Below are 24,092 nucleotides of genomic sequence, written 5' to 3' on the forward strand. Positions count from 1 at the left end.
TAATTTGTATAACATATGTATCTAGGGCTGAGTTGGTCTTTACACTACTAATTGTTTCCGTATTTAGCCCTAAGGAAAGTTTATAGTCTTAAAAAAGCACCAACAAAGCAGTTTCCAAATGTTTGTCAAATTATTTGAAGTTGAGTATTTGTTTTATACTCTAAAGAATAAGCCTTCCAGTTAGTAACTAGTTCAGGATCAATTTTTTCTATATTGTATTTTTTCAAGTATAAATTTAAATTTGAGTTTTCTTCTGGCAATGGTGGACTGATTTGTTGTAAAAGAATTCACCTGCTGAAAATAGAAAAACTAAAAAAAAAAAAGCCCAAACAAAACAAAAACCTGTGTTTGTACATGCATATTCGGAGTGGTGCTATTAACAACAGCCAAAAGGTGAAAACAATTCAAGTGTCCATCAGCAGATGAATAGATAAACAAGTTATGATATATATGTAATATGGAGTATTATTCAAACATAAAGAGGAATGAAGTACTGATACATGCTTCAGTGTGTATGAATTTCAAAAACATTATGCTAAGCAAAAGAAGCCAGACACAAAAAGTCACATATTTTATGATTCCATTTGTATGAAATATCCACAATAGGTAAACCCATAGAAATAGCAGATTAGTGGTTTCCAGGGGCTGGGGGAGGGGGCAATGAGGTTACTGGTTAATGGGTATGAGATTTCCTCTTGCACACATGGAAATGTTTTTGAAGTAGATAGAGGTGGTGGTTGCACAACATTGTGAATGTACTGAATGACACTAAATTGTTTACTTTAAAACAGTTCGTTTCATTTTATGTGAATTTCACCTCAATAATAATTTAAAAAATGACTATTTTCAAAGTGCACTGGAGAGCTATCAATGCAAATAAGGGCTGTGGATCCAGGATCCCAGAGGAGTGAGCCTGACTGTTGGCACTACATTTCCCCTTGAAGCATATGCTTGTTCAAGCTGAGCAAAGCTTCTAGAAGACTCATGGGTGGCAGAGAATAAAAATGCAGTTCAGAGCCCACCAAAAAAAGAGGGGCTCTAATAAACACATCATGCTTTTATTTGGAATACCTTAAGCTTATAATCTAGGAATATGATTGAGCTGGAAATAGGCCAGCCCTTGCAAAGACAGAAGCCTAGCACAATCCCTTATTAAATTAAGCAATCTTCCCTACCGTAACTGCCTGCCAGAAGCAAAAGTAAAATCCCTTCTGGAGAAAGGTAACATTCTTCAGAGTCTCAAGTTATCTTTAACAGTTTTCATACATAGTTTCTAGCCTTCAATTAAAAAAAAATTAAGTATAAAAAAACGCAAAATTGACTGAACACCAAGAGACAAAACAGACAAAAGAAATGGAACATGTATTGGGGTTACCCTGTTATTGGAGTTATCAAACGCAGACTTTAAAATAATTGTGATTACTATATTCAGGCATAAGTTGGAGAATTGGACTGGAGCTAGAACTATAAAAGAGTAGAACTGGAAACTATAAGAAAGTATAAAAAAACTAGATCTAAAAAATTAACTGCAATTAAGAACTCAACAGTAGGCATAAGTGCAGATTAGATACAGCTAAAGAGAGAAATAGTGAATTAGAAAATAGATTAAAATAATCTCCAGGCTGAGGCATGGAAATTAAAAGCAATTAGAAAAAAATGCCAAACAGAAAGGAGCATAAGAGACATGGTAATACAATCTAGTGTACGTGTATTTAGAGTCCCAGAAAATGAGGGAAGGTAGTAGGGAGAAAGGTGCAATATTTGAACAATAATGGCTGAAAATGTATACCATGAAAACATTAACCAAAAGAAAGCTAGTGTGACTATATCACTATTTCTAAGTAGACCTAGAGATAAGGATCATTGCTAGAGGTAAAGAGAGAATGGTAGCTATTCTAAATATATAGGTAACTAAAAAAGACAGCTATAAAGAAAAAAATGACATAACTAAAAGTAGAAATTTCATTATATGATATTAAAAAGTCACTATCAGTCTCTTTAGAAAATATTGGACTACATTAAAATGAAGAAATTATGCTTATTAGGAAAAGATGATTGAGTTTGAAATGGCAAGCCACAGAGTGAGAGAAGATATTTGTAAAAATGCAGGTGATAAAGATCTTATATCCAAATATTTAAATAACTAAACATTTAAAAAGCAGTAACAACAACTCAGTAGAAATGTAGGCAAAAGACTTGACATATCCTTCACAAAAAAAGAGTATCCAAAGGGCCAATAAATAAAGAAAAGATATTCAATCCCATTAGTCCTCAGGAAAATGCAACAAGACCACAATGAAGTACCAATAAACATACCCCACAAATACTAGAATTAAAAAGACAAAAATATCAGTATTAACAACATTGGAGGTTATTAGAACTCTCATACTCTGGTGGGAGTGTAAATGGGTACACCAATTTGTAAAACTGTTAGTCAAAATTTAAATATTTGCAAGTCCTATGGTCCAATAATTCCTTTCTTAGGAATATAACCAACAGAAGTGTGGCACATACGTGCATCAGAAGACATACCAGGATGTTCGTGCCACCATTATTCTTTTTTTTTTTAATTGAATAAGAGCTAGCATGTATTTACTCCCTCTTACATGCTCAGTATTTTGTGTTATCTTTTTAAAAAAATTGAAGTGTAATTAACATATAACATTATATTAGTTTCAGGTGTACAACATAATGATTTGACATTTGTATATACTGAAAAATGATTACCACAATAAGTCACCATACACAATTACAGAATGTTTTTCCTTGTGATGTGAACTCTTTAGATCTACCCTCTTGGTGACTTTCAAGTACACAATATTGTATTGTTAACTATAGTCATAGTCACCATGCTATACATTACATTCCCATGACTTGTTTATTTTGTAACTGGAAGTGTGTACCTTTTGACTCCCTTCACCCTCCTTGCCTGCCCTGTGTGTTATTCTGATCAATACTTTCAATGACACTTTGGTGTAAATCATATCTCCATTTTAAAGACATGAAAACTAGAGTTTAGAAAGATTAAGTGGATGGCACCATTATTCTTAATAGCCCCAGGTGTCCTTCAGTAAGAGAACAGACGAGCAGCCTGTGGTGTATTCTTCCAGTGGAATCCTGTATGGTAATCAGTAGAGCTGCTGCTGAACACAATGACAGGGACACACCTCACAGTGCTGAGTGAATGAAGCCAGACAGACAAGAGTACACAGTGTATGAGTTCACTTGTTATCAAGGTCAAAAATAGGCAAGACAAATCTGTTGTGTAAAATGTCAGAGGAGAGCTTGTCTGTAGGGAAGATGGTTGGGGGAGTGTGGGAGGGCACTGGAGGAGGCTTCCAGAGTGCCGGTTCTGATTTGGGTGGTAGTTCTTTGGGATTCACTTTGTGTTGTCTCATTTAACTATCTAATTCACTTTTCTGTATGTATGTTATACTTTAATACAAAAAAGTTAATATAAAGATACTTAAGAAAGAAATGTAAATTAGAAAGTTACCACACCTGTATCACAAAAAGCTTGGAAGCATAGTGAAATAAACATAATATCCACAATCATTCCTTTGGCTTATTGCTTAGAATCCCTTCCCAAATTTACTAGCTGTGTGATTGGGGCAAGTTACTTGTCTTGGTCAGCTTGGGCTGCTACAGCAAAATACCATAGACTGGGGGGTGCTTACACAACAAACATTGACTTCTCACAGTCTAGAGGCTGGGAAGTCCAGGATCAAGGCACCAGCAGTTTCATTTCCCTGGAGAGGACTCTCTTCTTGGCTTGCAGACGGCCCCCTTCTTGCTGTGTCCTCACATGATGGAGAGAGAGAGGGAGAGCTCAGTCTCTTCCTTTTCTTAGAAGGGCACTAATCCCATCATGGGAGCCCCACCCTCATGACCTCATCTAAGCCTAATCACCTCCAACAGCCTCATCTCCAAATACCATCACATTGGGGTTAGGGCTTCAAGATATGAATGTGGCAGGAGAGGGGACACATTTAGTCCGCACCTTGCTCAGCCCTCTTAGTTCCTTCATTTCCTCATTGGTAAAACAGAGGTTATAAAGTGGTATTTCATACTGTTGTCTTAAGGGTCAGGTAGATAATACATTGAATGTACTCAGAGTGTTTGGTTCATAATTGACACCTAAAATTATTCATTTCAAAAACATTTACAAAGTTTCCGCTCATGTACCTGGCATTGGGCTGATGATGGGGATACAGAGATAAATAAGACAAAGTTAGGGAACTCCTGAAGGCCTCAGTCTAGATGGCTGTGCTGTCTAATATGGGGAGCCACCACCCAATATAGACATTTAAATGGAAGTAAAATTAAAAATAAAATAAACTTTCTCAGTTGTACTGGCTACTGAGAAGTGCTCCACAGCCACATGTGGCTAGTGGCTGCCATGCTGGACAGCACAGACATGGGACATCTTCATCACCATAGAAAGCCCTTCTGGACAGTGCTGGACAGGGCAGGTCAGCATATGGGGATACAGGTAGGCATTGGCAGGTGTCCTGGTGCAGGTGAGGCTTGAGCTGTTTTGAAAGATGAATTTCCAGGTGGGAGAATAAGGAGTGTGGCCACTCCAGTACAGTGAAAGCACAAAGACATAGGGCTTTTGGAAGCTTTGACTCACCTGGAGATCGTCAGTAAGTAGCTTTAAGTAGTTCAGTGTGGCAGGAGTCCTGGCTGCAAGAGATAAGGCTGGAAGGGAAAGCATAGCCTGGGTCCTAAGGGCGGAGGGTGCCCAACTGAGGAGCTTTTCTACAGGACACTCAAGAGGGCTTTTTATCTATGACTTGCTTATTTCTTGAGTTAATGCTTCTTTTATCAATTTACCTACAAAAACTCATATTTAGCAAAAATATTTTTCCTAGTCTTTTTTTTTCAAACATGCAGTGGTGTTACATTTTTATGTAGGCGCCTGTGCCTCTTTTCCTTTGTAGTTTCTAAGCATAGAAGGTGTCACCTCTAGAGCCTGAGATATTTTCAATTTTGATTTATTTTTATATTTTTTAGTATAAAATGGTGTCAAATTAATTTTGTATATCTAGAATGGGGTGCCTAAATTTTACACATCCACATAACAGATATTTGTTACAGATATATTTGTGTGTAAAACTTATATATATACATCCATATATGTGTGTGAATGTGCGTGTGTGTGTATATATATATATACACACACACGCACACACACACACACACACACAAATTACTAGCTAGTAATTGCCAAACCATTTATTAAACAATGTTTTCCTTCCTGCTGATGGATTCTTTGTCACGTATTACATTTTTATATATAATGAGGTTTATTTCTGAGTCATTAGTTCTGTTCTATTGCTTTCTTTTCTTATGTCCGATATAACATTGTTTATTTATGCCACAAAAATTTTAAGTATCTTTCTGTGTTTGTAAATCAAAACTCATGATTACTTAGTTCTCTTTCTATATTTGTTTGAAAAATGAATTCTGTTTGTTTGAAAGTTGAAACTCATGATTACATAGGTCTCCCGAGTGGTCTGAATAGGCTGAATCACACAGCTTGTCACTGAGGTCCGGGCTGGCATGGTATTTACTGAAAACACCACTCACTTAGGAGATGTACATCTTTAGGAAGTGTGTGTGCTGGTCTCGTAGTGCTTTGAAAGCCTGCTCTACGTCATGCATGATGATTGATTCAGTGGTGCGTTTAGCACACAGCCACCGAGAGTGGAAAGGAGCTTCTGTAGCAGCGTTACCATCCTTTGAGAGTCATGTTTGTGTACTTTAATATTACCGTGTTCATCTACAAGTATCAGCTCTAAGAAAAAGTTCTGTTATTGACATTTTATTGATTGGAAGATTCAGAAAGCTAGAAATAACTTGCAGGTGGAAGATGCTTTAAATTAACTAGCCTAGCTAGAATTGCTTTTCCTTTTCCTGGCATTTCTCTCTCTCTCTGTGTGTGTGTGTGTGTGTGTGTGTGTGTGTGTGTGTGTGTATACACATGTGTGCACAGGCACAGGCTGAGGAGTGGGGTTGAGGGTACAAGGGAATAGGACTTTTGTACGCAGTGGTAATTCACAAACGCAGTCCTACAGTGGATCATAAGGAGGTCGCGGCTGGGTTTTGAGGAGATGGCTTGACTGGCATTTTAAGTGTTCCTTGAATATATCCAGTAGCATCACCTGCTGCGTCTCATGTTCTGGCATTTTGCCTTTAGGCGGATCATTTATGTAACCAGAAAATGTTTCAGTTTTGGGGAGGTTGCTGTAAAGAATAATCAGCAATTTTCTCAAACAATTCGAAATTCAGATATTATCACTTAGTTTAAATGGAATAGCATTTACAGAAATTAGTCAACAGTTTTAAATTGTTGCCCTTCATTCAGTCCATGTGAACTATTCCCACGTGGAAACGCCTCTCTTTGTAGAGAGCTTTACCATTCCAAGGCACCTTTGTCATCTCTCATCTCATTTGGTGCTTACGACATACCTGTGAGGTAGGTGTTAATATTAACTACATTTTACATGAGGAAACCCAGGCTTATAGGGCGTAAGAAGCATCCCCCATAGAGAGTAAGCCCCTTTTCAATCCACCATGTGTCTCAGATTTGTCAGAGTTCTCCCAGCCTATTCCTCAGGGTTTTCTATAAAATGAAAACAAACAGAATCACTCTAATAATAATGGCCATCCATCTGTCCATGATTATTCATGGTTATAAAGACTGCAATATAACTGTGTTTAAAATTGCCCCACTGAGGAACATATTTATTTATTTTAGTTAGTTATTAGTTATAAGTGCATTACGAATATACAACTATAATGAAAACTGCACAAGCCATTTTATTCATACAGGTAATCATTTCCCCTTAAGTTCTGTCCTGAGGCCAGCCTATGAGTTTTGCCATATATATTTTTCCTATTGCTGTCTGCTCATGGGTTATGTGGTTTTTTATAGGAGGCAATGGAAAAGGAACTCCATGCCTATTTGAATCAGCTCCGCTGAAGAAAACACTTGTTTTCATAGATCAGGCTGCTCATTTCCCTCTTGTTTAGAAAGTTTCGGGCTACTCTCACTTATATTACTGCCCTTACTGAATTTCTCCTTCCCATCGGGGCTGCATTTGCCATGTGCCTCGCGTGACTGATTGCCTCTCCTCCTGCCTGAATATCCACTTTGCTGCTCTTGTATTGAGTCATTGTGTAACTTACTTATGAACTTTGCAAAGTGGGTCTCAAGGTAAATTAAGATACCTTCTTGATATTCAAGCCTGTCATTTTACCCTTAGCCTTAGTTAACCAACCTCCCTCCCTCACTCTTCCTCCCTCCCTTCCTTCCTTCCTTTCTTCCTTCCTCCCTCCCTCCCTCCCTCCCGCCTTCCCTCCCTCCCTCTCTCTCTCCCTCCTTCCCTCCCTTCTCCTTCCCTCCCTTCTCCCTCCCTCGCTCCCTTCCTTCTTTTTCAGCTAGGACCTAGGAAATACTAATGCCCTAACAAATCATGGCTCTTCGATTAGCCACCAGTCGGAATTAATAATTTTTTTTTGTTTTTTACTTTGTGTTTTCTGTACGTTATTGTCACTTCATTCCATCACTGCATTCTGAGATTATGAAAAGTCTTCATAAAGTCCATGCTTATCTGGACCTGATGAAAGTAGCTGGATTTCCCACATACGATGTCTTTGCCTCTCCATCCACTGCACAATGGTTGGGTTGAGTTGGGATTAACGCAAGGATTTGTGGAAGAAGATGGTCTCTAACCCACACTGTATCAAAGAATGATCCCTCTGCATTTTCCCTTGAAGGCTGTGGCGAGATCTTACCAAAGTTCAGTGTCCTTTCCTGAGTGCCAAGAATCACCCAAGCGGGATGTGGGTCCCGTGAGCCACAAGGATTCCTACCTGAAAGGAAGTTTTGTTATAAGGTTGACGATAACTGAAGTGTCAATAATGGTAGCTGCTGCTGCTGTTTCTATAGTAATTTTATATTGTTTTCACGAAATAAAAATCATTTCAGAAAATACGCAAGTCACCATTACTGTGTCCCTGTGCTAGGGGACTAAATGTGTTGAAGAAATATGAGTGAGATACTCCTATGCTCAAGAAGCTTATAATTTAGTGCAGGGTATAAAAAAAATCTACAAATAAGGAATAGAATGTGATAATCAGGAGAATAGAAACACAAGGACAGACTGCAGAGGGATTCATTGTAGCTGGAGGATTGGGGGTGCTCCTTGGAGGACTTGTGTTTGTGCCAGACAGCAAGGAATGAGCAGGTTTTGGACACATGGGGCTGGGGGAGCAGCGCCTTCCTAATGCGGAGAGAGTGGGAGAGATCTGTGGGCATCCTCAGGTGGGAGTTTGGGAACAGAGAGCGGTTGCATTCATTTGGGGCACAGGGGGTTTTAGGAAGAGGTAGTAGATAAGATCAGTAAGATTAGAAAGATGGGCTGGACTCCCGATCGCGGACACCTTTGGATTGCTTCATTTGCTTTTCTCCCTCCCTTGAACATTTATATTTAAGTTTTAAAAAGCTCACAAGTCTTATTATACTTTCTCAGCAGAATCTTACTTTATTTCCTGAGCGTTATTAGTATGGGAATTGCTATCCCCTCCTCAGCAAGGCTGTTTCTACAAAATTATAGGATGTGTTTGAAACGTTGCTGTTTTGCTGAGAGGCTAGGTTGCTTTAGTGCTCTGATTTGCATCGATCCTGGGGGCGTGACCTTAAGGACCCCTGTGGGCCAGGAAAGGAGGGCAGTGGCAACTGGGGAGAATCATCTCACCTCTAAAGCAGGGGCTGGTGAACTAGAGCCCACGGGTCAGTTTCGGTCACCACTTGGCTTTGTATGGACCGTGAGCTCAGAATGGTTTTACATTTTTAAATGATTTTTAAAAATCAAGAGAAGAATATTTCATGACACATGAAAATTATATACAATTCAAATTCCAGAGTCCGTTAAGTAAAGATTTATTGGAACACAGCCAAGCTCATTTGTTTATGTTTTGTACACGGCTGCTTTAGTGCTACGGCTGCGTGATTTAGTGCTTGCGACAGAGACCATATGGCCACAAAGACTAAATTTACTATCTGGTCCTTCACCTGGAGGGCTTGTAAAAACATGAATTGCTGGACCCCACCTCCAGGGGTTTTTTTTTTTTTAAATTGAAGTATAGTTGATTCACAATATTATATTAGTTTCAGGTGTACAGCATTAGTGATTCAGTATTTTTGCAGCTTATACTCCATTGTTACATAATTGTAAGATAATGGCTATAATTCCCTGTGCTGTACAATATATCCTTGTTGCTTATCTATTTTATACATAGTAGTTTGTATCTGTTAATCCCATACCCCCAACTTGTCCCTCCACCCTTCCCTCTCCCCCTTTGGTAACCACTACTGAGTTTTCTGTATCTGTGAGTCTGTTCCGTTTTGCATATACATTCATTTGTATTATTTTTAGACTCCACATGTAAGTGATTTCATACAGTATTTGTCTGCTTTATTTCACTAAGCATAATATTCTTTAGGTCTGTCCATGTTGCTGCAAATGGTAGTATTTCATTCTTTCGTAAGGCTGAGTAGTATTCCATTGTGTGTGTGTGTGTGTGTGTGTGTGTGTGTGTGTGTGTGTATATATATATATATATATATATATATATATATATATATATATATATATATATATATATATATATATATATATACCACATCTTCCTTTTCCATTTGTCTGTTGATGGGCACCTGGATTGCTTCTATGTTTTGGGTGTTGTAAATAATGCTGCTATAAACACAAGGTGCATGCATCTTTTTGACTTAGTATTTTCATTTTCTTTGGATATATACCCAGAGTGGAATCGCTGGGTCATGTAGTAGTCCTATTTTTAGCTTTTAGGGGAACCTCATACTATTTTCCACAGTGGCTGCACCAACATTCCCACCAACAGTGTGCAAGGGTTCTCTTTTCTCCACATCCTCTCCAGAATTTATTATTTGTACATGTTTTGATGATAGCCATTCTGACAAGTGTGAGGTGATAATCTTGTTGTTTGGATCTGCATTTCTCTAATAATTAAGGATGTTGAGAGTCTTTTCATATGCCTGTTGGCCATCTGTATGTGTTCTTTGGAAAAATGTCTGTTCAGGTCTTCTGTCCATTTTTTGATTGGGTGTTTTTTTTTTTTTTATATTGAGTTGCATGTGGGGATCGAGAACTTGCATTTCCCATTTCATGATGCTGCTGGTCCTGGGACCACCTTTTGAGACCCCATGGTTGGTCTGTAGCAGTGCTGCCCCAGCTGTAATATGCTTGGAAATCACTTGGGGAGCTTGTGGAAATGTAGGGTCTGATTCATCAGGTCTGGGGTAGAGTCTAAGAGTCTGCACTTCTAACAGGCCCCTGGATGAAGCCACGTATCCAGTGTCCAAAACTGAAGCCCTTGGGCAACTATGACTCGCATGGTCCTTTTTGCCTGGGATGCTGATACAGCCAAAGGAGCCGACTTCTTCTGAGATGGAGAAAAATTTATGTGAGTAGGTTGTGAGCGACTATTTGGGGGAATAAAATTAATTGGAGCTACAGGATGTTAAGCAAAGAAGTATGCTGGGGCTGTTTACAGTTAGTTTTCATTTTATGGGGATATTTAATTGCGTTTGCCACTTATATACATCTCTGAATAGGCAATAATAAAAATATTTTTATTTAACTAAATGTTTCTTTATTGTGATTGAGTTCACTCTCATTACTGTGGCTTACATAAGGTTTTATATTACTTTACGTGAGCATCCTAATTGAGCCTTGAATTTGTTAATTAAAATTTCACTGAAATTTTATGTTTTGGGCATTAAGGAATATGGCTGAAAGGAATGTCTGCTTCTCGAAAGCCAGGGATGCTTTCAAAGTCCTGGCGCTCTGCTTGGTAGCTGCTTATTGATGGTTATATATCCTGAACTGAATTCAGGATCAGGGGCCAGACTGTTGCTTTGGGATGCATGGGCTAGTGTTGATTTTATAGAAGGTACTGTGGAGGAAAAAATTCTGTCCATGTAATTTTATAATTTTATTTTGATGAAATACCACAAAAGTTAACATCCAGTGTGTTTGTGAGTGATTTATTCACTTAGAAAAGGAGTCTTCCAAGTATCTACCAAAGTTACAAGAGATCTTTTGGGCTTTGCAAAAAACTGTTTGTGACTGTTGATGGAAACAAGTTATGAGTGAGCTCTTCTTGTGGACCTCAAGCAGCCTCCTACTTAAAAACATTTTCAAAGTATATTCTTCACATGTAAAGAATCTGGTGCCGCAGCACTAGTATCACCACCACCTCCTGGGTCTTGCCACTGTTAGTTAATTGACAGTTTAAATGTTCTATTTAAGGAAAAGATGAGAAGTCAGTTTTTTGTTTAATTTTACTTTTTGTATCTTTCATCAGAGAATGGAAAATAATAAATAATTGTACGTATGCCACTGTTTTTTCAAGAAAGAACTAGAACCTATTACTTTTTTTTTTTTTTTTTTTTAGCAAATGCCATGTATTGGCCACATGGTTAAATTTTTACACAGGATTTAAAGACAACTTTCGAATATTAATTTGTGTAGGGTAATGGGAGATAGGGACAATTTATGATCCTTGGTAACTCTAAATTTCCGTGGGTTGGTTGAGACTACAGTTAGTTTTAAGTACATTGTTTATGCGTGGAGGGAAATTTTCTTTAGACATTCAAACAGAATTTACAGGCCATCTTTTTCTTGTTCAAAGATGACAGATCATTTTCACAGCATATTTATGCAATCAAAATTATTGAGCATGATGTTAACTAATTTTCTTTAACAAAATAATTGTACTGTTGCCCTGTTGTCCAGGATTTAAGCTTTTTCAGAGCTGGAAATTTGTGCCCAAGGACTCGCTAAACAACTGTTTACTTACTGGCTTGTGTGGCTTACGTTTACCTCTAAGCAAGTAATGTGTTACTGCATGGTGGGTAGGAGTGTTTTCAAATGATCATCAGTTTCCTAAATCATTTGAAATCATCTCTCTATTTTAAGAAGATAAGGCTCAGGTCAAGAGGGAGAAGTTACAGGGAGGCAGTTTTTGGTTCTGTATAGGAAGGCATTTCATAATTCTTTAGGGCTGTTCAAAATAGAATGGGCTTGTCTTGTTAGGTAGTGACATTCCCTACAATTAGAAGTGTTCCTACCTGCCAGAGAATCTTTGGGTGGGATTCCTCTGTTAGGTGAGAAATTAGTCTTATTGGTTCCTAAGATTTTTTCCTCATCTCAAGATTGCTTATTTCTATAATCTCATAAAATTGCTGCTTCCCATCTGTTTAAATGTCAGAGGAGGCTTTATGACTTTGTTGGCAACTTATTTCAGAGCACCATGGTAGACACGTAGCTTCCACTGTGATAATGTCAGCCATTGCTCGCTTCACAGGTGTGGCGGGGAGGAAAGGGACCAACTTTTCCTGGGCCTGCGCTTGACTCTATATTATAACAGATGCCACTGTCCACTGCCCCAGCTGGAGCTTTTACATCACAAACTCAGTGCAGGTCCTGAGTACAGGTTGGTGGGGGGGTGGATCTCCTCCCCACTACCCCGTTGGGCGACCAGCTTGTAAATCTTGGAAGTCACTTAATATCTCTGAGCTTCATTTTTCTTTCACCTTATAGGTTATATGTATATTTTAAAGCATATAAAAGAGAACATGTGTAGGTATGTTTTGCTGAAAGCTTGCTTTCGGTTTTAAGGATTGTTGGATTAGCTGGCAAAATAAGCACTCATCTCACACAAACAGCTTTAATCAACTCTTTAATGAAAGGTGGTTTAACTTAATTTTAATATACAATCATTAGAAGGAAAGGAATAAGATTATTACAGAAACGTAACAAGGTATACATCACCGAACTGGGCTGACCCCTACTTCCGGATCCAAACAGCAGCTGGGAAGTCCCTAGTAACAGCACGCTGGAGCCCCAGTTGGGAAGGGTCCTGGGCGGTGCGTCCACCCCACAGGTGAGATTTCAGAATGGAGTCCTGGGGGCTTCCGTTTATTATTCCAGGCTGCAAACTGATATTATCAGTTTGCGTGCAAAAATGCAGCTCTGGTTCAATTGTAACAATGCTGTTAATTTCACCAGGTGAGTCACAAGATTTTCCAGACCCTGGGGCACTAGCCAGGTCCCCAGGGCTCAGGAAATTCCAAGACCCACTCCCTTTCTTATGGTAAGTGCCGCTTGACTTGCTAGCAGCAATCGTTAGGTGTGCAAGCAGGCGTGCAGTCCAGGCAAGGTCACAGGTCGGGCAGAGGCCTGCGTCTGCCTCTGAAGCCTGAACAAGACTACTTTATTAATTTTCCCAACAAGGTAGTAGGATATGTGTGTTCAAACTTTTTTTAAAAATGACGCAAACAACTTGTTTTTCAATCTTTGCTGCATAGGACAGGGCTCTTCTCCCTATTTTATGGGAAGGCTGGCGTTCCCCAGGATGGAATATTGACGTCCCTTCTCCCATCCCCTGAGTATGACCAGGCTTTGACATTGAGCAGCAGGAATGTTTTTCTGTTGCATACGATTTGGGCATCAGTTTAATGTGCATCTCGGTTATTCCAAATGGGACCTACTCTCCTGCCTGGGGGCCCTGGATTTTCGTGTGCTTTTGGGTTTTCCCAGCCTCTCTCAGTTTCTAGCCCAACTTCTAACCAATACCTCACTTACCTTGTTATCTTTTAATTACAATATCCCATTCTCTTAATGTTTTAAAATTTTTAAATTGTGGTAAAATACACATAACATAAAATTTACCATCTTGACCATTTTTAAGTGCACTGTTCAGTAGTGTTAAGTACATTCACATTGTCATGCAACCAATCTCTAGAACTCTTTTCATCTTGCAAAGCTGAAACTCTATCCCCATTAGACAACAGCACTCCATTTCCCCCTCCCTCCAGCCTCTGGCAACCACCATTCTATTTTCTGTCTCTATGAATGTGGCTAATCTAGACATCTCATACAAGTGAAATCATACAGTATTTGCCTTTCAATACCTGGCTTATTTAACTTAGTATAATGTCCTCAAGGTTCATCCATGTTGCAGACTATGTCAAAATTTTCTTCCTTTTTTTTTTCATTCCCAATCACTAAATGCTTTATTTTATTTTATTTTATTTTTTAACATCTTTATTGGAGTATAATTGCTTTACAATGGTGTGTTAGTTTCTGCTTTATAACAAAGTGAATCAGTTATACATATACATATATCCCCATATCTCTTCCCACTTGCGTCTCTCTCCCTCCCACCCTCCCTATCCCACCCCTCTAGGTGGTCCCAAAGCACCTAGCTGATCTCCCTGTGCTATGCGGCTGCTTCCCACTAGCTATCTATTTTACATTTGGTAGTGTATATATGTCCATGCCATTCTCTCACTTTGTCCCAGCTTACCCTTCCCCCTCCCCATATCCTCAAGTCCATTCTCTAGTAGGCTTGCATCTTTATATCCGTCTTGCCCCTAGGTTCTTCATGACCTTTTTTTTTTTTTTTTTTTAAGATTCCATATATATGTGTTAGCATACGGTATTTGTTTTTCTCTTTCTGACTTACTTCACTCTGTATGACAGTCTCTAGGTCCACCCACCTGACTACAAATAACTCAATTTCATTTCTTTTTATGGCTGAGTAATATTCCATTGTATATATGTGCCCCATCTTCTTTATCCATTCATCTGTTGATGGACACTTAGGTTGCTTCCATGTCCTGGCTATTGTAAATAGAGCTGCAATGAACATTTTGGTACATGACTCTTTTTGAATTATGGCTTTCTCAGGGTATATGCCCAGTAGTGGGATTGCTGGGTCCTATGGTAGTTCTATTTTTAGTATTTTAAGGAACCTCCATACTGTTCTCCATAGTGGCTGTATCAATTTACATTCCCACCAACAGTGCAAGAGGGTTCCCTTTTCTCCACACCTTCTCCAGCATTTATTGTTTGTAGGTTTTTTGATGATGGCCATTCTGACTGGTGTGAGATGATATCTCATTGTAGTTTTGATTTGCATTTCTCTAATGATTACTGATGTTGAGCATTCTTTCATAGGTTTGTTGGCAATCTGTATATCTTCTTTGGAGAAATGTCTATTTAGGTCTTCTGCCCATTTTTGGATTGGGTTGTTTGTTTTTTTGATATTGAGCTGCATGAGCTGCTTGTAAATCTTGGAGATTAATCCTTTGTCCATTGCTTCGTTTGCAAATATTTTCTCCCATTCTGAAGGTTGTCTTTTCATCTTGTTTGTGGTTTCCTTTGCTGTGCAAAAGCTTTTAAGTTTCATTAGGTCCCATTTGTTTATTTGTGTTTTTATTTCCATTTCTCTAGGATGTGGGTCAAAAAGGATCTTGCTGTGATTTATGTCATGGAGTGTTCTGCCTATGTTTTCCTCTAAGAGTTTAATAGTTTCTGACCTTACATTTGGGTCTTTAATCCATTTTGAGTTTATTTTTGTGTATGGTGTTAGGGAGTGTTCTAATTTCATTCTTTTACATGTAGCTGTCTGATTTTCCCAGCACCACTTATTGAAGAGGCTGTCTTTTCTCCACTGTATATTCCTGCCTCCTTTATCAAAGATAAGGTGACCATATGGGTGTGGGTTTATTTCTGGGCTTTCTATCCTGTTCCATTGATCTATATTTCTGTTTTTGTGCCAGTACCATACTGTCTTGATTACTGTAGCTTTGTAGTACAGTCTGAAGTCAGGGAGCCTGATTCCTCCAGCTCCGTTTTTCTTTCTCAAGATTGCTTTGGCTATTCGGGGTCTTTTGTGTTTCCATACAAATTGTGAAATGTTTTGTTCTAGTTCTGTAAAAAATGCCAGTGGTAGTTTGATAGGGATTGCATTGAATCTGTAGATTGTTTTGGGTAGTATAGTCATTTTCACAATGTTGATTCTTCTAATCCAAGAACATGGTATATCTCTCCATCTATTTGTATCATTTTTAATTTCTTTCATCAGTGTCTTATAATTTTCTGCATACAGGTCTTTTGTCTCCTTAGGTAGGTTTATTGCTAGATATTTTATTCTTTTTGTTGCAGTGGTAAATGGGAGTGTTTTCTTAATTTCTCTTTCAGATTTTTTCATCATTAGTGTATAGGAATGCAAGAGATTTCTGTGCATTAATTTTGTATCCTGCTACTTTACCACATTCATTGATTAGCTCTAGTAGTTTTCTGGTAGCATCTTTAGGATTCTCTATGTGTAGTACCATGTCATCTGCAAACAGTGACAGCTTTACTTCTTCTTTTCCAATTTGGATTCCTTTTCTTTCTTTTTCTTCTGTGATTGCTGCGGCTAAAACTTCCAAAACTATGTTGAATAATAGTGGTGAGAGTGGGCAACCTTGTCTTGTTCCTGATCTTAGTGGAAATGGTTTCAGTTTTTCACCATTGAGGATGATGTTGGCTGTGGGTTTGTCATCTATGGCCTTTATTATGTTGAGGTAAATTCCCTCTATGCCTACTTTCTGGAGGGTTTTTATCATAAATGGGTGTTGAATTTTGTCGAAAGCTTTCTCTGCATCTATTGAGATGATCATATGGTTTTTCTCCTTCAATTTGTTAATATGGTGTATCACACTGATTGATTTGCGTATATTGAAGATTCCTTGCATCCCTGGGATAAACCCCATTTGATCATGGTGTATGATCCTTTTAATGTGCTGTTGGGTTCTGTTTGCTAGTATTTTGTTGAGGATTTTTGCATCTATGTTCATCAGTGATATTGGCCTGTAGTTTTCTTTCTTTTTCACATCTTTGTCTGGTTTTGGTATCAGGGTGATGGTGGCCTCGTCAAATGAGTTTGGGAGTGTTCCTCCCTCTGCTATATTTTGGAAGAGTTTGAGAAGTATAGTTGTTAGCTCCTCTCTAAATGTTTGATAGAATTCGCCTGTGAAGCCATCTGGTCCTGGGGTTTTGTTTGTTGGAAGATTTTTAATCACAGTTTCAATTTCAGTGCTTGTGATTGGTCTGTTCATATTTTCTATTTCTTCTTGATTCAGTCTCGGAAGGTTGTGCATCTCTAAGAATTTGTCCGTTTCTTCCAGGTTGTCCATTTTATTGGCATACAGTTGCTTGTAATAATCTCTTATGATCCTTTGTATTTCTGCAGTGTCAGTTGTTACTTCTCCTTTTTCATTTCTAATTCTATTGATTTGAGTCTTCTCCCTTTTTTTCTTGTTGAGTCTGGCTAATGGTTTATCAATTTTGTTTATCTTCTCAAAGAACCAGCTTTTAGTTTTATTGATCTTTGCTATAGTTTCCTTCATTTCTTTTTCATTTATTTCTAATCTGATCTTCATGATTTCTTTCCTTCTGCTAACTTTGGAGTTTTTTTGTTCTTCTTTCTGTAATGCTTTAGGTGTAAGGTTAGGTTGTTTATTTGAGATGTTTCTTGTTTCTTAAGGTAAGTTTGTATTGCTATAAACTTCCCTCTTAGAACTGCTTTTGCTGCATCCCATAGGTTTTGGGTCGTCTTGTTTTCATTGTCATTTGTTTCTAGGTAGTTTTTGATTTCCTCTTTGATTTCTTCAGTTATCTCTTGGTTATTAAGTAGTATATTGTTTAGCCTCCATGTGTTTGTATTTTTTACCGATTTTTTTCCTGTAATTGATATCTAGTCTTATAGCATTGTGGTCGGAAAAGATACTTGATATGAATTCAGTATTCTTAAATTTACCAAGGCTTGATTTGTGACCCAAGATATGATCTATCCTGGAGAATGTTCCATGAGCACTTGAGAAGAAAGTGTATTCTGTTGTTTTTGGATGGAATGTCCTGTAAATATCAATTAAGTCCATCTTGTTTAATGTATCACTTAAAGCTTGTGTTTCCTTATTTATTTTCATTTTCGATGATCTGTTCATTGGTGAAAGTGGGGTGTTAAAGTCCCCTACTATGATTGTGTTATTGTTGATTTCCCCTTTTATGGCTGTTAGTATTTGCCTTATGTATTGAGGTGCTCCTATGTTGGGAGCATAAATATTTACAATTTTTATATCTTCTTCTTGGATTGATCTCTTGATCATTATTAGTGTCCTTCTTTGTGTCTTGTAATAGTCTTTGTTTTAAAGTCTATTTTGTCTGATATGAGAATTGCTACTCCTGCTTTCTTTTGATTTCCATTTGCATGGAATATCTTTTTGCATCCCCTCACTTTCAGTCTGTATGTGTCCTTGGGTCTGAAGTGGGTCTCTTGTAGACAGCATATATACGGGTCTTGTTTTTGTATCCATTCAGCCAGTCTATGTCTTTTGGTGGGAGCATTTAATCCATTTACATTTAAGGTAATTATCGATATGTAAGTTCCTATTACCATTCTTAATTGTTTTGGGTTTGTTATTGTAGGTCTTTTCCTTCTCTTGTGTTTCCTGCCTAGAGAATTTCCTTTAGCATTTGTTGTAAAGCTGGTTTGGTGGTGCTGAATTCTCTTAGCTTTTGCTTGTCTGTAAAGGTTTTATTTTCTCCATCAAATCTGAATGAGATCCTTGCTGGGTAGAGTAATCTTGGCTGTAGGTTTTTCCCCTTCATCACTTTCAATATGTCCTCCCACTCCCTTCTGGCTTGCAGAGTTTCTGCTGAAAGATCAGCTGTTAACGTTATGGGGATTCCCTTGTATGTTATTTGTTGTTTTTCCTTTGCTGCTTTTAATATTTTTTCTTTGTATTTAATTTTTGATAGTTTGATTAATATGTGTCTTGGCGTGTTTCTCCTTGGATTTATTCTGTATGGGACTCTCTGTGCTTCCTGGACTTGATTAACTATTTCCTTTCCCATATTAGGGAAGTTTTCTACTATAATCTCTTCAAATATTTTCTCAGTCTCTTTCTTTTTCTCTTCTTCTTCTGGGACCCCTATAATTCGAATGTTGGTGCGTTTAATGTTGTCCCAGAGGTCTCTGAGATTTTTCTGCCTCAGTTATTCTGCTATTGATCCCTTCTAGAAAATTTTTAATTTCATTTATTGTGTTGTTTGTCACTGTTTGTTTGCTCTTTAGTTCTTCTAGGTCCTTGTTAAACGTTTCTTGTATATTCTCCATTCTATTTCCAAGATTTTGGATCATCTTACTATCATTACTCTGAATTCTTTTTCAGGCAGACTGCCTATTTCCTCTTCATTTGTTAGGTCTGGTGGGTTTTTACCTTGCTCCTTCATCTGCTGTGTGTTTCTCTGTCTTCTCATTTTGCTTAACTTACTGTGTTTGGGGTCTCCTTTTCGCAGGCTGCAGGTTCGTAATTCCCATTGTTTTTGGTGTCTGCACCCAGTGGGTAAGGCTGGTTCAGTGAGTTGTGTAGGCTTCCTGGTGGAGGAGACTAGTGCCTGTGTTCTGGTGGATGAGGCTGGATCTTGTCTTTCTGGTGGGCAGTTCCGTGTCTGGTGGTGTGTTTTGGGGTGTCTGTGACCTTATTATGATTTTAGGCAGTCTCTCTGCTAATGGGTGGGATTGTGTTCTTGTCTTGCTAGTTGTTTGGCATAGGGTTTCCAGTACTGGAGCTTGCTGGTCATTGAGTGGAGCTGGGTCTTGGAGTTGAGATGGAAATCTCTGGGAGATTTTTGCCATTTGATATTACGTGGAGCTGGGAGGTCTCTCGTGGACCAATGTCCTGAACTGTCTCTCCCACCTCAGAGGTACAGCCCTGACGGCTGGCTGGAGCACCAAAAGGGAGAAAAAAAAGAAAGAAAGAAGAAGTTAAAATAAAGTAAAATAAAATAAAATAAAAAAGTTATTAATATAAAAAATGAAAAATAATTATTAAAAAATTTTTAAAAAAGTAATTAAAAAAAAAAGAAAGAAAGAAGAGAGCAACCAAACCAAGAAACAAATCCACCAATGATAACAAGCGCTAAAAACTATACTAAAAAAAAAAAAAAAAAAGGACAGACAGAACCCAGGACAAATGGTAAAAGCAAAGCTATACAGACAAAATCATACACAGAAGCATACACATACACACTCACAGAAAGAGAAAAAGGGAAAAAAATATATAAATTGTTGCTCTCAAAGTCTACCTCCTCAATTTGGGATGATTTGTTGTCTATTCAGGTATTCCACAGATGCAGGGTACATCAGGTTGATTGTGAGATTTAATCCGCTGCTCCTGAGGCTGCTGGGGGAGATTTCCCTTTCTCTTCTTTGTTCGCACAACTCCCGGGGTTCAGCTTTGGATGTGGCCCCGCCTCTGCGTGTAGGTCGCTGAGGGCGTCTGTTCTGCGCTCACACAGGATGGGGTTAAAGGCGCAGCTGATTCAGGGGCTCTGGCTCACTCAGGCCGTGGGGAGGGAGGGGGTACGGAATGCGGGGCGAGCCTGCGACGGCAGAGGCCAGTGTGACGTTGCACCAGCCTGAGGTGCGCCCTGTGTTCTCCCGGGGAAGTTGTCCCTGGATCACAGGACCCTGGCGGTGGGGGTCTGCACAGGCTTCTGGGAGGGGCGGTGTGGATAGTGGTCTGTGCTTGCACACAGGCTTCTTGGTGGCAGCAGCAGCAGCCTTAGCGTCTCATGCCCGTCTCTGGGGTCCGCGCTGATAGCCGCGGCTCGCGCCAGTCTCTGGAGCTCCTTTAAGTGGTGCTCTTAATCCCTCTCCTCGTGCACCCCGAAACAATGGTCTCTTGCCTCTTCGGCAGGTACAGACTTTTTCCCAGACTCCCTCCCGGCTAGCTGTGGCGCACTAGCCCCTTGCAGGCTGTGTTCACACCACCAACCCCAGTCCTCTCCCTGGGATCTGACCTCCGAAGCCCGAGCCTCAGCTCCCAGCCCCCGCCCGCCCTGGCGTGTGAGCAGACAAGCCTCTTGGGCTGGTGAGTGCTGGTTGGCACCGATCCTCTGTGCGGGAATCTCTCTGCTTTGCCCTCCGCACCCCTGTGGCTGCGCTCTCCTCCATAGCTCCAAAGCTCCCCCCTCCACCACCCGCAGTCTCCCCCCGCGAAGGGGCTTCCTAGTGTGTGGAAACCTTTCCTCCTTCACAGCTCCCTCCCACTGGTGCAGGTTCCCTCCCTATTCTTTTGTCTCTGTTTTTTCTTTTTTCTTTTGCCCTACCCAGGTACGTGGGGAGTTTCTTGCCTTTTGGGAGGTCTGAGGTGTTCTGCCAGCATTCAGTAGGTGTTCTGTAGGAGTTGTTCCACATGTAGATGTATTTCTGATGTATTTGTGGGGAGGAAGGTGATCTCCATGTCTTATTCTTTGGCCGTCTTGAAGCTCCTCTCTCCTTCCTTTTTGAGACTGAATGATATTCCATTGTATGTATACACATTTTTTTAATCTGTTCATCCATTGATGGACACTTGGGTTGCTTCCACCTTTTGACTATTGTGAATAATGCTGTAGTAAACATGGGTATGCAAATATCTCTTTGAGACCCTGCTTTCAATTCTTTTAGACACATACCCAGAAGTGGAATTGCTGTGTCATATGTTAACTCTATTTTTAATTTCTTGAGGAACTGCTACCCTCTTTTCCATAGCAGATGTTCCATTTTACTTTCCCATCAACAGTGCACAAGGGTTCCAACTTCTCCACATCCTTGTCAACAGTTATTTTGTTTTGACAGTAGCCATCCTGATGAGTGTGAGATGATATCTCATAGGTTTGATTTTCATTTCCCTCATGACTAGTGATGTTGAGCATCTTTTCGTATGCTTGTTGGCCTTTTGTTTATCTTCTTTGGAGAAATGTCTATTCAAATCCATTGCCCATTTTTAGATTGGATTATTTTTTGTTGTTGAATTGTAGGAGTTCTTTAGATATTCTGGATATTAACCCCTTATCAGATATATGATTTGCAAGTATTTTCTCCCATTCTCTAGGTTACCTTTTCACTTTATTGGTTGTGTTCTTTGATGCACAGAAGTTTTAAATTTTAATGTAGTACAATTTATCTACCCTGTTGCCTTGCTTTTGGTGTCATATTCAAGAAATTCTTGCTAAGACCAATATCATGAAGCTATCTCCAGTGTTGTCTTCTGTTTTATAGTTTTAGGTCTTAGGTTTATGTCTTTGATCTATTTCAAATCAATTTTTGTATATGGTTTAAGGTAAGGGTCCAACTTCATTATTTAGGCTGTGGATATCCAGTTTTCCCAGCACCATTTGTTGAAGAGATGGTCTTTCCCCCATCGAATGGTCTTGTACTCTTGTCAGAAATCATTTCACCATATATGCAAAGGTTCATTTCTGGAATCTACATTCTGTTACATTGATCCATATGGTCTTTATGCCTGTCACTGTTTTGATTACTGTACCTTGTAATAAGTGTTGAAATTGGGAAGTGTGAGACCTCCAACTTTGTTCTTCTTTTTGAAGATTATTTTGGCTATTGTCATCTTTGGGATTCATCTTTGGGATTCCATATGAATTTTAGGATGGAGTTTTCTGTTTTCTGCAAAAAATGTCCCTGGGATTTTGATAGGGATTGATTAAATCCGTAGATTGCTTCCAGTAGTATTGGCATCTTAACAATATTGTCTTCCAGTCCATGAACATGGGATGTCTTTCCATTCATTTGTGTCTTCTTTAATTTTGTTCAGCATCATTTTGCAGTTTTTATGAACAAGTCTTTTGCCTCCTTGGTCAAGTTAATATTTAAGTATTTTATTTTATTTTTTGATGCAATTGTAAATGGAATTGTTTTCTTAACTTTCTTTTCTGATTGTTCATTGTTAGTGTACAGAAATGCAACTGGTTTCTGTGTGACTTTGAATTCTGCATCTTTGCTGAACTTGTTCATTCTAACAGGTCTTTTTTGTTTGTTTGCTTGTTTTGTGTCTGGAATCTTTGGGGTTTTCTACATATAAGAGCATGTTGTCTGAAAACAGAGATAATTTTACATTTTCCTTTCTGATTTGGATGCTTTGTTTCTCTTCCTTGCCTAATCGTTCTATCTAGGACTTCCAGTACTATGTTGAATAGAATTGGTGAAAACAGGCATCCTTGTATTATCCTTAATTTTGAAGGAAAGCTTTCATTCTTTCACCACTGAGTGTGATGCTCGCTGTGGGCTTTTCATATATGGCCTTTATTATGTTAAGGTAGTTTCCCTCCATTCCTAGTCTGTTGAGTACATTCTCTTAATTAAAACAAATTAAACCCAGGCACCGTGATTAGGAAACCAAGATGAAGGATCTGACCTGGAGATAATATCGACAAGCAAATGATAATAGTTGATAGAGCCTCTGCTACTGGCTAGGGTGGAGTGGTGTTTATTGAAGGGCAGGGTGTAGTGATGGAGTGTGTATGTGCAGCACAAGCAGGTAATGCAACTTTTATGTGAGTGTGCACTGGTGGTAAATTCTAGGATGGAATTCGAAAAAGAATTCCATGAAGCACTTCTTATTCCCTGTCACTGTTACGCTTGTTTTTCCTTTTGTAGAAAACAAAATTTCTGTATTTATTTTTAGTTATAGAAGTAAAACACATTTGCTTTAATAACTGAAGCAATTCTGTACAAAGATCATATATGGGCAAAGTTACTGATCTAATGTTCTTTCTGAACCAACACAACCTTCCTGAGATAATCACTGTTAATAGCCTGGTGTATAGCTTTCCAAATCTTTCTTCTTGCTCCAAAAAATAGGTAAGCTTATTTATAAATATAGTGATATTTTGTCTTTATTCAAACAGAATTTTTTTTTACACATTATTATGCAATTTGTTCTTTTAATTTAACAGCAATTGGTGTATATCCCTGCAAATTGCTAGATACAGATCTAATCCAATCTCTTTTTTAAAATTTTCTTTTTAAAGAAATATATATATATGAGATCATATACACATTGGGTGTTCTTTGGGATTTTTTTTTTTTTCTGTTTTCACTTATTTTCCCTCTGTCACCCTAAATAACCCATGTGAATTACCTGGTGTGTATCCTCCTGTGCTTTCCTCTTTGCCCAGATAACCATATATGAACATATAAACATATGAATATATAAGGATTTGGGGGTAATCGTTTGCTTTATTAACGGGTGTCATATTAAACACACTTTTCTGTGTTAATTTCTCTGTTTAACAAAGCCGCACAGAAGTACCTCCGACTCCACTAGTATAGTTCCCATTCATTCTATTTATGGCTATAGT

General features: G+C 38.7%; 1 protein-coding gene across 9 annotated transcripts in view; it reads left to right on the forward strand.

Annotated features, from left to right (window-relative positions):
- Nucleotides 1-24,092, forward strand: part of MTUS2 (microtubule associated scaffold protein 2) — a 531,311-nt gene that overhangs the window by 97,917 nt on the left and 409,302 nt on the right. Inside the window, exon 2 of one of the 9 annotated variants that reach the window (XM_059903314.1) lies at nucleotides 10,379-10,512. The exons of the other annotated variants lie outside the window; for them this stretch is intronic. The gene's annotated coding sequence lies outside the window, so the exon portion shown is untranslated. The remainder of the gene's footprint in view (nucleotides 1-10,378; nucleotides 10,513-24,092) is intronic. 9 annotated transcript variants of the gene reach the window in all.

This window comes from Balaenoptera ricei, chromosome 18 (genome assembly GCF_028023285.1).
Source record: "Balaenoptera ricei isolate mBalRic1 chromosome 18, mBalRic1.hap2, whole genome shotgun sequence".
Lineage (NCBI taxonomy): Eukaryota > Metazoa > Chordata > Mammalia > Artiodactyla > Balaenopteridae > Balaenoptera > Balaenoptera ricei.